Source organism: Solea senegalensis, linkage group LG1 (assembly GCF_019176455.1).
Source record: "Solea senegalensis isolate Sse05_10M linkage group LG1, IFAPA_SoseM_1, whole genome shotgun sequence".
Lineage (NCBI taxonomy): Eukaryota > Metazoa > Chordata > Actinopteri > Pleuronectiformes > Soleidae > Solea > Solea senegalensis.
In genome coordinates, this window is record NC_058021.1 from 24,420,729 (window position 1) to 24,436,718 (window position 15,990).

The 15,990-nt window shown below is 41.7% G+C and overlaps 1 long non-coding RNA gene across 1 annotated transcript; it reads left to right on the plus strand.

The window, feature by feature from the left end:
- On the plus strand, positions 1-15,990 carry LOC122769133. The gene is made up of 3 exons (XR_006360409.1): positions 1-330; positions 1,214-1,321; positions 15,930-15,990. It is a non-coding gene; the product is annotated as an uncharacterized LOC122769133 (long non-coding RNA).

Genomic DNA, 15,990 nt, shown 5'->3' on the forward strand with positions numbered 1-15,990 from the left:
ACACACACACACACACACATCAGTAAATATGCCAATAGTATTTTATTTTTGCCAGCTTTGGAGACTTTAGCGCTGCATCATTCTTAAACCTTTACATGACTGTTAAGATACACAAAGATGTGGACACAGGTAAGAAACTTACTCAGCTGCAAAACCATTAAATAAATGATCAACAATGTCGTTTAAAAGCAAGTGTAATGGAACACACACGTACTGTGTTTATCTGCTCTTTCCATGTGTGTCTTCAGGTGACTCATGCCTCTTTTTAAAGGCTTGCAAAGGTTGAACAAGAGCACTGCTCATTTACGCAAACAAAGCCAAGTGAAAGAGGTATGCAAATATGTCAACTTAAACATGCTCTGATAATGAGAATCCTGGGGTGAAAAACAATTGGCCGTTCACGCTCATTGTCCCACCACTGTCCCCCGCACTCTCCCCCATCTCAACCTTTATTTATTTCTTTCTTTCTATCGCTCATCAGTTCTGTATATACATAGCCGTTGTTTAGCTGTTTAGGATGTCGTACATTTTAATGATTTCCCACTGAGCTGCGTGTCCTTGTTAGCTTGGTTTTACTCATCTGCCATGTCACACTCAAAAATTCCCCTCTTTTATGTGCAAACGCACACGCGTGCACCCGCTCACACATCCACGCGCATTTATATTCCTTCGCAAAACTCGCGCGCGCACACACACACACACACACACACACACACAAACACGCACGAACACACTTGCACAAACGGCACAGTCATTAAAAATGAAACCACAGGCTTTTTGAAAACTCCCAGGACTGAGGGAAAAAGTCAGCAGCGCAGCGGTGAAAAAAGTCCCCCTGGAAACAATGAGGAGAATGATCATTTGTTGTTCTTGAAAACCCAGTGAGGTTTCACAGAGGTTAAGCTTCCCTTTGATGTGTTTTTAACTCGTTTCAGCTCTGTGGAGGGATTAGTCAGCCTCTTACACACACAGACACACACACACACACAAACACAAATGCACACGTTCACACACACAAGCACATACCGACTCTTAATTTCAACACCACTTTCTCTCACAGACAGAAAGCACAGAACGGGCTCCTTCCTAACCTAATTTCATCAAATGAGTGTGCGTGTGTGTGGTACTTCACTGCTGTATGTGTGGTCCCTGGAAATGTGTGGTAAACCAGCGAAATATTGCAAGTCAGTATTTTCTTTTTATCCCAAATTAGTGTCTGGCTGTTGGTGAACAGTGTGGGCCCTCAACCACGAGAGACGCTGAGAAAGAGAGACCGAGTATAGCTGTTGATCATCGTGGCACTCGTTACAGTGTTTACAAGGTATTATTTGATCCTTATTTCACGATGCAAATGGCTGGGGTGGTGTGGGTGTGGGTGGGTGTGTGTGTGTTATCAACTCCAGTCTGGGCCTCCCTGTAGGTCTCTGTGTGGTTGCCCGTGCTAGTAATCACATAAAAAAGCTCGCCTGTGTTTGCAATTGGTTCCTAGCGTTTGTTTTGACTAACTTAGATTAAGAGAATTGTTGAAGGTGGACCACACCGGGCCATTCACAAAGAGCTTTTGCAATAAAATGAATCCCATCGTGAAAAGTTATTTATATACTGTTGTGAGGTCATTTTATTTGTTTGTTTGTTTTTTAAATCACAAATAAGTCATTAGGATTGATAATATGAGTTTCTTGCTTGATTTGATTTGATTTGACTCAATTTAAGAAATAAAGATACACATTTATTATGTGACTTTAGCAATACTACTGATAAATTATAACTGCTTTGACAATTAGCTCCCTGTGTAGAAACCTGATCTAAAAGCAGTAAAAATAACTACTACCTTCTTTTAGTTAATATAAACCACACAGAGCGCTGGATTATTAAAATACACTCTTATTTCAGTCATATCGGTCATATTAATTTGTGACAACGTACATGTCTGGAAATACCTGGAAAAGTCCTTGTGTCTTTGTGAATAATGTTTTAGCTGTGAACAGCACGGCATTGTTGCCAGTGTTGGAATAAAATAACTTTTAGTGGAAGAGGCATTTCTGTCACACCACACACAGAAAAAATGACAGAGCAGCAAGAGAGGGTGAGAAAGAAAGAAAACTGACAGGAGTGCTGGCAACGTGTCTCCTGCAAAAGTGAGGTCACTCAGAAAAGAGGAAAGGAGAGAAAGGGAAGGAAAACAGCCATTCACACAATGTTTCACTTTTTCAAAGGTGGGTTGTTTTCTTTTTCTGTTATGTGGTTACTTTTTATAGACTGTGCACCCGCAGTAGAGCAAAATGCTGTTAGCTTGGGCCAGTTGAGTCTAAGCTGTAGCATAGAATCAGCACAAGCACAGTTCTCCATACGAAACTTTCAGCAGCTTCGAATTCAAACGCCACAGTGAGTCATCACATTCATATTGGATTCATTGAATTTGAAAGGATAATATTCACATAAACATCCCAGTTCTGCCACATACTGTACATAATAATCCAAAAATGCATAAAGATAACCAATCGTACTTTTAATATGTAGGTAGAATTAGATAAAGACAGTACAAGTGTTTAACAACACTTATTTGGTGCATAATATCTCACACTGGAGTCCAAGTACAACTCTGAATAGCTGAGAAAATGAGAATACAGTGGCTCTTCATTAGGCTGTCTGGCTGACTGAACTTTGTTGTTGGCAGAATAATGATTTTCTCTTCATTGAGTTCATCATTTTTCTTAATATTTGGCCAAATGGCAATGCAGACAGTGGTTGAGAGATGGAGAAAGGAAGGAGGTACGGATAGAAAGCACTGTCTGCACAGCACCCAGAAGAACTGGATAGAAAACAGTTTGAAATGAGCTTCAACGAAAATGCTCGACTGAGCTTAAAGCTGTAGTAGACGAGTTGTTAGAACTGATTGTAATGGAGACGGAAAAATGACACATCTGCATTTTAGTGGTTCCTTATAAGTCTTCCCTTCCAAAACAATTAAGAGAATAGCATAGTGTTGTGTTCACACAGTGGTTCGTGTTATGACACGGCACAACACCAAAGGAGGGGTGGAGTGGCTCAGTGGTTAAGGCCCTACCTTGTGTACCAAAGACATCACGGTCGCAAGTTCGATTCCACCCCTGGCTAATTGTACTTGATTCCATTGTAAGTCGCTTTGGATAAAAGCGTCTGCTAAATGACATGTCATGTAATGTAATGTAACTCGAAGGAAAAGCATTTGTTTCCTTACCGGTATCAACTAGTGCTGCATTTATACTGCAACGACCACACAGGAACTGGGACAGTCCTGGGAAAGTCCTCCATGGCCTCCTAAACTATTGAGTTAGTGCGTCACCACCACAGAAAACGTGCAGCACTAAGTCTACGCTCGTCATAGAACAAAAAATGGAAAAGATTTAGTATTAATAATGTAGATTTGTAAATAACAATGGAAGTCGGTGTGAATTTTAGAATACTGTTGGCCCTTTTGTAATCTCTCTCTTGCTTATTTTTACTCTTACTGTCTCTTTCCAATTGCTTTGTACGGAGCCCCAGACATGGCATTTCATATACTTTTTTACTTATACTTTCTTTATACTAAATATAAAGTGTGCACAAATGAATATTTGGTAAAAATATGACCGATCCGTTCTTTCCCCCCATGTCATGGCTGGACGTCCATAGCTTTGTCTTCATAAATGGACAGCATCACAAACAATCCTCCCCCATTTTACAAGAACAATCAATACTTTTTTGGAATGTATATAGATATTTTGTGAAACGTTCCCGTTGAAATATGTGAAAATAAGCCATTAATACAGCATCATACAATACTAGCAACTCTCTTTAGTGAATATCATTTGTCTCTGTATAAAGGAACTATATACCTCATCCTCAGAGTGTATTATAATGCCTGAGAGTGAGGTTTAGGACAAAATAGGCGACATATGACGGATCTCTGTATTTGTTTTGCCGTCTCCTAATGGGAAGTTGACCATCAGGCCAATGTCTCAAAAAGTTGTGTTCCCTCAAGGAGTAAAGCTAGAGGTAAAAGGGAGTGGGAAAAAAAGGTACAGTTTAAGAAAGTAGGAAGCCCAGAGGGAAGAAGAGATTACCAGACAATTTGAGGGAGAGGAAAAGAGAAGTTGTAATGAGGGAGAGACTGAGGGAACGTTGTTGGGTATTTAGGGAATACTTTTAGAAATAAAGGGGAAATAGCAAAGTGATGAACAGATGCAGAGTGAAACCAAAAAAAATGACAGGAAGGAGTGTGCAGTGTGTGTGATTCAGAGTGGTTAAAGATGAGAGAAAGGAGGAGGAAGAGAGTGATGGGACATTTAGGGAAAGGTAGTGAGATAAAAAGAGGAGGGAAAAGAAGTGGAAGGTGAGGGATGCCTGAGACGGAAAGAGTGAGCAATGGAGGAATGAGGCAGACGCTGGAGATTCAGCAAAGGTAGAGATGGGAAAAGAGCAGAATGAGAGAAAGAAAGAATGAGAGAGTAGTGGGAGATTTAGGGTATATGTGGAAGAGAGAGTGCCAAAGAGAAGCATATTGTCCTTATCGGCCTGCTCCAGAAAGCCTGCTCCCTAATGGGGCCAGTGTGAAGGGGAAATGAGGACTAGGCCTGATGCTACCTGATTAGCCATTGACTCAAATACACATCAAAGGTATGAAGGGAGGGGAAGGAGTGCAAGGTGCATGTGTGTGTGTGCGTGTGCGTGTGTGTGTGCGCGCTCGTGGGCAGAAGATGAGTCACCTTCACCTCCTTCATTGGGACCACGAATGAAAATCACTCTCACTTTCCACACACACACATATATATACACCGACACATGGCCATTTTCTTCAACCTTGAAAGGGAAAGCTTCTCTGAATAAGGTGATCCTCTGAATGGGGGTACGGGGGAGACGGAGGGGAGGGGAGGAGAGGAGGAGTGGTAACTAGACAAAAAGGCGGTGGTAGGCGGGGATACGGTGGAAAGGGGAGGGAGCAGGGGCGAGGAAGAAAAAGGAAGGGAGACATCAAAAAGAGTCATCATGTTCCATATTAGTCAAATAATGAAATTTGCCTTTTAGCTCATGACATCTGGAGACAGCTCTGTTAGTTTTCACCCAAATTACAGCAGGCCAGACTGTGTCTTCTGCTTAATACCTCGGTACAAAGCCGTCCACACACACACACACAAAAAAACCACACACACATCCAGAGCGATCAGTGGCACAGCAGTGACCGTTTGGTGTTTGAAATTCAGCACTCTCTGAGACCTATATCCCCTTTCTATTCTGCACCCTGAATTCATTACTGTCACACACACTCACACATCTATAATCATATTCATCATACTCACAGGAGACTCCCCTCCATCTTTGCCTAAATTTCTATCCAAGGTAGCCCCAATATGGCTGCTGATGACCTTCATTAGTCTCCCCATTTCTTTCTCCTCCACAGCCTCCCCACTGCATTCATTCCTCATCCCTCTCACACTGTGTTTGTTCACAGATGCGCCATCTTTCTCCATTTTGTTCTCTTATTTCCACACAAATTCAAGCGTACATATATTTGTGTACACTTCTCTTTGCCTCTCCTTCTGTTTCTCCCTCTTCTCTTCTTGTCTTATCTGTCACTCTCTTCTCTCTTCTCTCCCTCACTCTCTTCTGTTTCATTAGCATACAGAGTAAGAAGATGGCGCTGGGGGTAATCTGTGCGAGTCGCCGGTGACAAAATGGAGGGCGTCATCAGAGGTCGCGGTGCTGTCATCAAGCACCAAACCTCCACTGATGTCTGCCTGTCACACGCTCACGCTCATGCATGCGCCGCACACATTTGCCGAGCGCGCGCGTGCGGGGGGGGCGGAAGAAGGAAACATGTATCCTTAATCAGGTGTGACACATCACAGCGTAAATGCTGCAATCTCACCTGACAGCCATGTACACACGCGCTGTGTTTCGCGACGTGGACCACAGCGACGGAAACGGACATTGACAGGTATCTGAGTATATTCTGAGATACACTTTACAGCGGCTTTAATGAAAACAGTCGGTTATTTTGTTCTTGGTGCGTTGAATTCACCGGGGCTTTAGCGGATGTGGCTGCGGCAGCTGAGACTTTGATGACTCTCATACCTCACCCAGACTGTCAGGAAGTTTGTTTTTTTCATCTTCATGTGGCACTGATAATCAGTTGAGTAGACTTTTGATTTAAAAAAAAAAAAGAAAAAAAAAAGCCTCTAATCATTTCACTGACATCATTTGCGGAGAAATTTTTACAATCCTCTCAGAACAACAATTTAAAAATCAGTGCTGTCCCTGCCACAAAACATGATTTCAGGCCCTTAGTAATGTAAGATGTAGGTAAAATGACAGTTTTTATACACTTTAATACATTACATAATTGTCAGTAGATCATTTGCTGAATGTTTTTAAATGTCACGATAGCATGAAATTGCACTCAATGACACAGAAACATTATGTTTAGCAAAGATAACGTAAGAAACTATATAACTTTTGCACAATGGCAACTATTGTGTCCACAAATGACAGAAAATGCCTCTCTTTGCTGCACGACACATCAAGAAATGTGTGTGATAGGTCTATTTTTTAGCTCCATTCAGTTCATGTATGTCAGGACAGTGGAGCAATGAGCTTATACCGAGTAAGCTAAATGGAACTCAGCCATCATTTCTTTCATTCCTTTTTACACGTGCGCTCTTCCTACCACGACCTGTCAAATTGTCTGCCATAAGAACTCAGTGAAACAACAGTTAAACAAGAAGAGACCGCTTTGAGTTTCAACTCTTGGAAAATGTGCCATATGATTTTTAAGCTAAAATAATTGACAACTGACAGCCAGAGCGAAGCTACAAGGTAACTGTACCGTCACGACGGATGGTTTTTAAATGATCAAAGCCATCAGAACATTAAAGAAAGTCTAGAAGTAGCGTGATTCACCTCTGTGCCCTTCACGGAAAACTGTCGTTTACAAATCCTGTCTTTCTCTTTTCCTCTTCATCAAGGTAAAAAACTGCAATGACAGCGTAGCGCAACCGCAGTCGTGCTTTTCTGTTGATCACTTGGTGACCTCCCTCTGTTCTTGATCAGAATTTGTGCACTTACTAATATCTTTGCTTGCTTGACACGCAAAAATGAGTCTCAAAGCAAATCGTGGGCTTGAAAAATAGGGGTAAAGAGGATGGTAGATAAGACAGGAAAGAGTAAAAGAGAGGGATGTCGTAAAGATGGGAACAAGTGGAGGAAAGAATTGCAGAGAGAGAGACAGTGAAATATGGTTTCCCAGGAGGCAGCGTTAAGTTGTGTTGGTGTGTGAGCTTGTCATTAATAGTGTCCCTGTCATGGTTATGAGAGCTGGGAATACTTTGGTGCTAATAGACAGATTATGGAAAGAAACGAAGCATGTCCTGAAATCCTCTTAGCAAGACTTCACCTTCTTATTTATTTATTTCTGACTATCATCTTCTCTTTCTTTCTCTCTATGTCGGTGGCCTTGGCATTGTCTCATTGAACGTGTTTCATGTTTTGTCTGACACTTGGCAAGTAGCGTTGTCTCTCTCTCCCTCCCTCCATCTCTCTCTTCCTCCATGTGTCACTGTCTATCTTTTTCTGTCTCACACGTTTTCAAAAGGCACTTTATTTATTGTCCCGGGGGAGCGCTACATTATGCATTAACCTGTTCAATTATGCATTCATTTATGCAGCCGTTGCCTTATGTAAATGCACTTTATGATTAAACAAATTGTTTTGCTGTTTGGCTGTGTGTTCCCCACATTGAGTGTTTGCCAGTGACATCATTCAGCGGCAGCAAGAGATTCCAGTGCCTGTGGTGTGTACATATATGTGTGTGTGTGACTCCCATTTGTGCCCTATTAAACTGGTGTAGGAGCAATGGGGATTGTAAGAGCACTCTGTGGGCTTTCCTAAAGTGATACTAAACAGGGGAAAGCAATGGCTTCCTCACCCACTTCCTTCTGCGAAACTTAATCCAGAAGGCCAGAAAAGAGGCCGAGTGATGAAAGAAGGTCCTTTTGGGTGAAGCCCAGTCATTCAGTGGGACGTGGTTTTGGTTTTCCACACTGCCCATTGCTGTTAAAACCAAAATATAAAGCAGGCATGTAGGTATTTGTGTTAAAAAAAACATTGATTAGTGAATATTATTGTTTTGGTAACACACAAAATGGTAATTCTATTGTTACTACAAAGCTGGGAATTTAATTTGAAATAAGACGTATGGTATTGCTGTGATATTTTATTCCACTTTGAAGGGTAACTGTTTCTTTAAAATCTTTCTTTTCTTGAACCTTTTTAATTTTTGTTGCATGTATTAACGAGGAAACAGTGTAGAAATAAACGTGATAAGAGGGGAGAGACGTGGGTGTGAAATGTAACAAAAATCCTCCAGAGGAATTTGGAGTACCTTTTTTTTTTTTATATATGTTCTTTTCCTCCAGTGGTCCTATCAAAGGAGAAGGTCATGTATATAACAAATTCAAATAGCATAATATAAAGTGTTTATAACAGATAAAAGGTTCTATGAAAGCAAGGAGAACTTGTAAGTGTGCTCAGATTAAACATGTAAGGATAAGGGGCTTCTTATCCGCTCCACATACAGCACGTGTGTCACTTTTAAGAGTAAATATCATGTTAAATCTTTTTAAAACACAACCTTGTTCCTATAGGATGAGTCCTTCATGTATTTTACACGATATCGTGAGGATTCATTAACCTTTAATACTATAAATACATGCATATACAAACATATGAGCCGCTTTGTAACTACGCACAATCAGATCTTTTACTTTTCTTGGCTCCACAGTGAAATCAGTCCAGACAGCACAACACAGCCAGTTGTTGCACTTCTATGAGCTCATATTAGTGGACCTGTGCCAAATAGCAATCCTGGTGCATGACTGTGATATCACAGTGTCAACTCTATGCACTTTTATACAACAGCTCATTTTAAGACAAATACCCTTAATAGGCAGCGTGGCGACGTCAGCAGAAGCCTTGGAGGTCTGGTATTGACTGAGGACTCAGAGAGTTGCTGGAGACGTTTTAATCACAGCTATATATAGTCTTTTCCTCTATCTGACAAGAGAAATGAGCAGCCATTTAAGACAGATGAACTGTGTCTCGATGGTGGCTAGACTTATCTAAACCGCAGCCACACCTTTGATCTACTTCTGAATCTCCCACTGCTTTCCATCTGATACCGGCTATCTGATTTGCCCATGCCTGTGAGGAATGAGAAATTTTAGAGGCGAAAAGATGAATGGAATATGCATTTAGACACCTTGACTATGCAGTCACTCTATGCCTCTATGCCTTGCCCCCATGCAGCCACTATAATGTGGCCGCCTTTCCTCAATCATGTGGCTGTAGGGCTGTGACTGCGCCTCCGCTGCCACCTTTTCTTCCTCTTCTGCTCTCTTCACCTCCATCTCTCTCCTCCTCTCCGCCCCGCTCTCACTCCATCTCGTCATCTCTTCTGGGTTGTGAGTGAGTGATGGAGTTTTAGTGGACCCTGCGAGCGGTCCTGTGGTTTCTCAGTGCCACACATCAGAGGCAGAGCATTAGCTCTCTGTATGCTTCAGGAGTTTGGCTTGGCAGAACACCAGGCCCTAACTACCTCCTCTCCAGCGCTCGCTGCTGCCGGCGCAGGCCAGACAAACTACCTGAACCTCATTCATAATATACATGAAATGATGCCGGCGTCCCGCTGTTTATATTTATATTCATTAACCTTTACAAAGACATATGTGTGTTTTTATTGCATTAGTTCACTGAGTGTATTCTGACACAGAATGAGTTAAAGCAAGTTTATATTGGCTGTTTTGAAGGAAAGTGGGTCCCTATCTGCATAATATACAGTAAATCTTCATTATCCAAACCTCAGGAAGCCCTTACAGACTGAATGGTTGAAGGAACAACATTAATGAAGAGAATGTGCTCTGCAATTCAAAGTTATAGTCTGGTAATTTTGTACATTAATAATGAAGCTACCTGGGATTTTGCATCTTGGAGCAATAAAATGATGTTAGCTTGATAAAAAAAACTAGTCCTGGTGGAGATAGTAGACAAAAGAATGGATGAAAAGTTTAAAGGGAAGGGTAGAGTAAGTGTTGGCATTGGATTTATGGACTTGTACATACTGTACGTATACACTGGTGTGCGATGTACTTTCATTTATACTTTAACTGTAATTAAAGACAGATGAATATCAGTAATCTGGTTTTTAAAACTCAGCATGGCCGTGGTGCTTGCACACGCGTTGGATAGACGCAAACATAAGCATTCATTTATTATTAACCACACGTTAGCGAGTGCAGTGTATGCGGTCAAAACTGCAGCTGCATGAGTTCTGACATCGACTCTGATTGCAGCCATTTTAGAAACCCGCCGTTATCATATGGGTTTTGTAGAAAGAGCGTGTGACGTCTGTCACCGTGGACAAGAGGACATTTACTCTCACCCCGGGAGCCTGTGTCACTAAAACAAACTGGAAGCCTTCTCAGCTGGGGACCCACATGAAATGAGTCCCTGACATTTTTTTTTGACCTGAGACATATTTTTGAAAAAGGGGAGGGGAAAAAAAACGGCTTCATTTTGACTGACGGTCTGATGGAAGTGGGAGTGCGGCAAGAGTCACTTCGGTCGACAGATAGCCTCGGGCTGTGTCACACACCGTCTGCACTGACACCGCGTCAGCCCGCAGTGCGTGCACGATTTCGCTGATGCACGTCACATATACATACACATCAGCACAATACACGTCATTAAAACTTGATTTTAATTTGCTGTTTTATTAAATAGTAAATGTTGGGAGTGCGACGGTGGCATAATTTATTGCTTTTCTAATGAAGGACAGGGAAATATTCATATTCCCCACGTCACGTTTGCAGCTAATTCCTGGACATAACGCTCTCTGGTGATGTAGCAACAGAATAATTTATCAAAACAAATGCTACATTTTATGCTGTCCCTCAATTGAATGTGACCAGCACTATAAGATGCAATACATGGCCGTGCAATATGCATGAAATTAGGCTAATGCTCTTGCATTCATATAGATCTAGATGTGGTCATATGTGTAATTGTATTACTTAAATGTGACATTGGGTGTTTCGAGAATATATTGATATATAAAAGCAGCCTTAGAACTGTGGCCTTTGCGTGAATACACTTAATATGCAATAAAAAAGAATAGACGAGAATAAAAGACACATGCACATTGAAATGGCGTCATTACATTACTGAATTATACATATATATGTTAGTGTGTAGTTTAAGACGGAAACTGAGCATTAGGACCCCTTTAGAATTAACTTGATGGACATATTTTGAATGCGTCTTTATGATTCATTTGTTTCGATTCATGTATTTCCACATGCAGTGGTTTATGTGAGGTGATCTGAATATTTAGTTATTTCAATTTCACATTACTTGATATTGATCATTAGTCGGAAATGTCCTGTAATTAAAGATTTAAAGTTTAGCTCCTTGTGAAAGTGGAAACCTGTTCAAAATTCTTATGGACACAGAAGAAGAAACACTACAAATCTGAGGCTAATCTAGCATTTTTTTTGCAAAGCTAATTAAAGTATTTATATTCACTCAAATGAATATTAAGGCTTTTTAGTTGAATATAATACCAGAACAAGTTGCTACTAGATGTTTTGTAGTGTACACACACACACACACACACACCACAGCCTACAGCCACATCCAGTGTATACATTACAAACACTCAGTATACCACTGACACCTCAGCAGTGACGTGCTTGGATATATATCCGTGATAATGGTTACTACTCTGACGATCAAAGCTATTTACTTTAAATGGGTCATTATCATTGGAAGAGTCTACCTTATGATGGTGATGAGGGCTGTGACAGATATGTAGTCAGGCAGGAATAGGTGGCGATGATGAGCCGCACAAGTGCGTTACGACTATTCTACGCTCCCAGCAGTCAGTCCTTGTGTCTCTCTCTACGCCTCGTCGTCACTTCACCTCTTTGTCCTCTGGTTCACTTTTCAAATCACAAGTCAGGAGGAGTCAAGTACTGCCATTCCACCACACAACAGCAACGCTCGGAATGCTTAAAGAAGAGCGTGGAAATGTATTAGTTACACAGAGGCTGTGCTGTGTTTTTCTTTTTTTTTTTTATTGAATGATGAAGAATTTATGATAACAATTTGATCTGGTGTATCACCTTCAGCTCGGCAACTGTTTTGCATGTTTAAGATATAGTGTCGCACTTGGGTGTCTGCCTCTTCAGGGAGTTGGCAGGGAGCAAAGCACGCTGTGTGATGCTCCACTCATCTCAATCACAGCTTTGAGTCTTCAAAGAAAATGACTCAAATTCGTATTTGACACGGTAATAAAAAAACTACTTAAAACTGTAAAGTCTCTTCACATTCCCCCATTTTCATAAGTCCATGTTTATCTCCCCGTTTTAATTAGTAAGTGGCTTTAATTTCTGCTTTTGCTTTTATCGCGTATCATTTACAAGCACACGGTTGATCATGTTCATATTACCAAATTATGGAATACATTCCCTGGGTTAATTAGGTTGTTCTTTTTAATTAAAATGTAATTGTGCGAATTGGTGCCTTTTCAAGGGGAAATGCAGGCCATCAGACATTACAGGCGGTCTCAGACTGTCAACGTGGCTGAGACTGTAGGCAACAGTGCCCTCTAGATGTTAAATCAGGTACCACATGATTCATTCTGTGCTGAAACTGGCCTTTCTTCACTTTGAACAAGTATTTGCTGCATTTGTATCATAGTCATGTGTTTTGGTCGTTGTTTTTTTTTAGTTGCAATGATCCATAATAATCAGTTTATCCAATAAAATTGAATCAAAGTGAATCAAGCATGAGAGGATTGTCATTTACTTTCATTTAACACTAAGGTGATGTTCTTGGTAACGTTAATAACAGACAGAAATCTACAGTTATTGTTACACGACTGAAATAATCGTGTTTTAGTTATAATAAATAATACCTTTCAGGATGGGGGGGAAAAAACCACAGTCAGTCACAACTTAACTCCCCCTGTAAGATGTCCATGTAAACATTTGGAGTTCATTCAGTCCGCACACAACAACGTGGAGCTCTGAATGCATACAGCTACAATCCTGTCCCCTTTCAGAAATGTAAACCACTTAGCTGTGCGTTCATTTATTTGTATTTGTTCAATATGTAATCACATACATTATTCCGCACAGCATGTTGTGTATTTCATTGTGCAGGGCAAGCCTTGAGCTTGAGCGGTGAAGGGAAATATACAACTATTAGATGAATAGATACATTTTATTAGTTTGTTTATGTGTGTTTGTTTTAAATACCCAGCATTCAGTGCAGTGTTTAGTGGTGATGGTGCTGTGCTGGGGGCTCATGATCCCAATGTTTCTAACAATCCTGGCTACAGCTCTTGAGTTAAAGCACATATGGGGTCGGGGTCTGACTGGTATAGATGTACATGTGGACACTATGTGTCTTTGTCTGTCCACCTGCGTGCGTGCGTGCGTGCGTGCTTGCGTGCGTGCGTGCATGGTGCGTGTTCACCTTCAACTTCCACATATCGCCCACCAACTTAACCATTCAGTGCAGCCCCCACTCCCTCCGGCACACCCACCCACAAACTGCAAACATAGCAGGCCACAGGTAAACAGCACTATCTCCAGGCCAATCCTTCACATGAGGTGAGGCAATTACAAACTGCTTTTCACCCCCGTGTACCACCAACACACACACACACATGCACAGTGGAGACACACCCCTCGGTCTTGAATCACCCTGCACACTTTCTCACTATTTCATCTCTCTCATTCCCTCTCCCTCCCTCTCTGCATGTCATTCTCTGTCACTCGCCTTGTGCAAAATTGCACTGAGGCGAGCTGCCACAGTATTGAGGAATAGTGTCATATACTGGCAATTTCCTCCCTAGGTGTCAGGCATACTTTACCTTAATATGTCTGCAGCGACTCTTAATAAAACAGTCTTGTCTATATACATATCTCTACCGCAGCCTGGCCTGTGCCACACTGCACACGGCACTCAATAGCATGCTGTTAAATATTTACCTCCGCTGAATGTCAGTGGAGGAGGAGTATGAGGAGAGGGGACAGAGGGGGGAAATGGAAAAATGTGTCCCTGGTTGGTGTTTTAGCTGTCTGGATTTGTTGCAAGGCAGTCTGGGAGAAATTCCATATCAGCCAGCAGAATGTTTTAGGATATCTTGATGCCATATCAATGTAGTCTGCTTGCTTGACTGGGAAAAAAAAAAAAGAAAAAAGAAATGGTGGAGATTTTGAAACGGAAAATATTGTGACTCAGGTAGAAAGAGGAAGTATTTGGATGCAGTGAAATTCCCTGCATATTTCTGCCTCGTGTTCATGATCTGCGCGTCTCATGCATTGTGTCTCGCCTCAACGTACTGAGAATTGACAAGATTTTGACTCAGAAATGAGCAGCAGGTCCCCCCGCAGAGAGCCTGGGAAAACTTATCAACGCTAACCAGGAAAGACTAGAGAGAATGTGGGTTGGGATCGAGCCATGTATTGCATGATTTCACTGCTTCTCACGCTTCTTCTTGCAGATGTTTTGTTGTCACTTCTTTCATCCTGATATACCCTGAGCTGTTTTTTCCTTTTGAGGCAGGTAAGAATCATCTGGAGAGTGAAAGTGAAACATGTTCAGCACTTTACTGCGACGAGGTACAAAAATAGACGTTTGACCTTAATTTCCAAGGTAGTGGCAGACATGTTGGATGTCAGCGATCTTTCGGTGTATGGCTTGTTTTAGCTCGACTCTGGCTTTCTTCAGCGCTGTCACATGTAAAGAAGTGATAAAAACATAATATACAACATGTCTCGCATTCGGTGACATAAAACAGAAAGTGCTGGGTATGTGTCGTAGCCTTCAGAGCCACTGAAGTAATCCTGCTGTACATATAATATTTACTATTACTGCGAATTATCTGTCCGTTCCGAATTTGAACTGAAACTCTACCGTACAAACCCCACAAAGTTTATCGTTTAGCAGCAGTGCTCATTTGACTGAAAGTTTCCAAAAAAGTATCTCCTGGATCTTCACCGTGTGGCAGGTGATCCCGATAATAATCATGAGCTTGAAGGAAGGAAAGCTAACATCTTCTTTAAGTGCAGATTCTCCAACTCTGACTTAGAGGCAGAAATACCCGCAGCGAGGGGGAAACAGGGGGAAAAAAGGAAGGAAAAACGGCGGCTGGGTTTTTTAATGACTTTCTGCACATTAGAATAATCTGTCATTTCAATTAGCGGGATTGTCATCTGTGAGATGTCTCCTGCTGCACCCACACATAGGCACACCCACACACACACACTCTCATACTACTCATACCTATACCTTGAGGTTGTCATCTGTACCCCTCATGGGAGTGAAGCAAGGGTGTCAAAGCAATCCCCTCCACCACGCCACGATACGCACACATCATCCAACACCACCACCACCACCGCAACTACACACATCATCCCTTAAAAACAAAGCGAGGTTTCAAGGGAAATTGCTTGACAGCAGCTTAAAAGCCAGTCAGGAATAACTTATCAGGCGAGGGCTGCCATCGTGCCTCGCGGGGTCATTTCATTACGATTACCTTACCCTCCTTAACTCAAAGAGAGTGAAGAGAGAGAATGAGTAAGAGGGGGAGGGAGAAGGGAGGATGGGGGGTGTAGGTAGTAGTGGTGATGGTGATGGCAGGGAGGGGGTAAACTCTTCAAGAAAGATAGATAGAAAGGATGTCGAAGTTTCAGGAAGTGCTTAACTTTTACTTTTCTTCTCTCTGAGTCTCTGGTTTTTAAAGTTGTCTCGGTAATGAGCTTACATCTTCTTTTTTTCCCTGTTTCCCATCATATACAGTATATGTCATCTGCTGTTTCCTCTCTCTCTCTCTCTCTCTCCTGCAGGTATTATGGGATGTTTCAAGCTGTTGGAAATAAAAAAAAATATAAAAGGGGGAAAAAGAAG